The sequence below is a fragment of the Lactuca serriola genome, chromosome 9, assembly GCF_051521515.1.
Source record: "Lactuca serriola cultivar US96UC23 chromosome 9, Lser_US96UC23_V15, whole genome shotgun sequence".
Taxonomy (NCBI): Eukaryota; Viridiplantae; Streptophyta; class Magnoliopsida; order Asterales; family Asteraceae; genus Lactuca; species Lactuca serriola.
In genome coordinates this window covers 174,512,914-174,515,567 of record NC_136416.1, presented here as the reverse complement: position 1 = coordinate 174,515,567, position 2,654 = coordinate 174,512,914, and positions in this window count along the sequence as shown.

Here is a 2,654-nt window from a genome sequence, read left to right as displayed (position 1 = left end):
AGGTTTTCTTCGGTTTCCCGGCCAAGCAAAGTCTATACAATATTAAACCCATGAAATACACTCACACACACACACACACACACCAAATCACACACACAACCACATTCGAAACATACACGTTACAGCCACCCTTGCGGAGGCAGGCGGTAGCCAGAGATGATAGCCACCATCTCACGATGGTGGTGATGGCTTCTCTTGTGATTTTTGGCTAAACAAAACACACACACGACATGCACACTAGTAGCAGAAGCACACACATACACGTCCTTACTCGAAATATGAACCCAAACACCCACCTGGTGGCGTACAATGAACGGCAGCGACACGAAACAGCAAGCAACAACAGCGCTAACGGCCAACATTAGCGGCGGCGGACGAGGCTGGAGCGTAGCACCGACGAAACTAAGAAGAGAGTTGAACCCGCGAACGACAGTAGCAATAGCAGCGGAAAAGGTCATCCGCTCTTGGTCCTCGCCTTCCCTTGTAACGGGAGTGGCGACGTGCTGGTTGATAACTCACATCGCCGGCAAGAGTATCGATGGAGAACGGTGCTCGCTTTGTGGCCATTAAATAATTGGAAAACGGGCGAAATGGGTGGTGGCAGTTGAAGCGTCATACATTGAGGCTGACTATAGCTTAGGGTTAGGGTTTGAAGTGTATCCAGTGGGAATATGGTGGAGGGGAACGGGTTTAATTACCATCTCCAGCTCCCAAACTTCATATGAAATTGACACTTCCGGTCCCTCCCTCTCACAATCTATTCGATTCAAGCCCAAAATTTACCAATTCACCCCAACTTTCAGATTTCATTACAATTCAAGTCCAAGAGTTACTATTTAACTCCCAATGTGCACACCGCGCTAATTAATACAACTTTAGAGCTGAGAAAATTATATACATTACATCTCGAAGTTTAAAGTGTTATTATTATTATATTTTAAACAAAATGGTACGATTCTCCCCCCAATTAAATTAGATTTCGTCCTCAAAATCATTCCTTACTATTCCCGACACGCCACAAAATTTGAGCAATACGGCTATAAACCCGAGTATACCCCAGCCTTCTCAGGACAACCGAAACCAACCCTCACAGGGCTCTACAAACCGAAGATGAATGAATTCCTTGCAACATAAACACATTTACTCAATCTGCGATCTGAAGTCTCGAGATGGTCTGACTCACTGTCAGACCATCCATACTGAATTATTATTATTGAATCCACTCCACTTATCTCCCATCTAACTTCTCAACTTTTAATAACTTGAGGTTCCTACTAGAAAAAAAAATCACAGACCAAATATCCATACAGACACTTATACTTGACAGTAGGCTTAGATAATCCTTCGAGTAGGAGACTCATCCCTACAACGGTTAGACTCAAACGAGAGCTGCACAACATGATTAAATCATCTACTATAAGATTATCCAAACCCAGCTGCAATTGACCTAACATCATCTCACAACAACTAGCGACTCCACATTTGAGTTGCAAGTCAATAATACTGCCCTTACTTATCTTGATGCTCTTGTCGATAGAATCAATCCAAGACACAATCATGAGCGTTGATCTTCCATTAAATCTGAATCCATTCATTACCCATTAACTCTTCGATTTATGCCCTCGGCATATAGATACCCCAATACTCAGACACTCGCAATACCTGACTCGAGATCTTACCCATAACCCAACCCGACACTCGACTCATGAACTGACATCCACATATCTGCACTTGCATCTCACCCAAGACCTTTTGATAACGACATCCCTTACTAGACCGAGATATGAAGGTTCCCAAACCAACACTGAGACTACCAGTCTCACACCTGGTCCAACCACCAGGTTCCCAAAAGTCCAAATAACAAGGCTACCCAACCTATAAACCTCGCTGTGTCACACACTGACCACTAAATGATCCTGCGACTCAAGATCCAAATCCTTAACTCAACGGTCTCGACTAGTTCTCACCTGTATTGCCAAAATCACACTGGCCTCGCCCACTGGTCCCACCCAACTAGCACTACATAGGCCCGACTCCACCTCGGAACCCAATGGTCCTTAATCCTAAACAGATAAATACTCCTCGGCAAACCTAGCTGGTGTGCCAAAGGCACAACTAATTTCCCTTATACCCTTATGGCAATCGCCACACTCATTTACTTCAGCCTGGTGAATGCTATAATCCCATCACAATCTTACAACACTTCAAATCAACCATGGTTACCATCCATGACCTTACCACACCTTTACCATCACAACCCACACACTTGAGTCGAAACCTACATCCAACTAGGTGTTCAGGTCATACCTCAAATTCTGAACCCATCATCAGACAAGAATAACTAGCGAGGCTCTAACACTTCCATCGATCTGGATTCATCCACAAACCTGCTATACATAACAAGAAGATGTCGACCAGCTACTAGGAGTTCCTTGTACTCCCACTTACAAAACATTGAACTAAACGGCCACTTGATTCATCTCTATTCCTGACCAGGATGCGAAACTTGTCCTAGTTCCACACCAGATCCAATTCCCATAAATTCCAATTGATCTTCCCCCACATGGATTCGACGAAGCTCTCTCATCTAATAAGTCTGATGGATTCCCAAACCATCGAACCTCATATAACGTGAACTTTGTATGCCCCGTGCT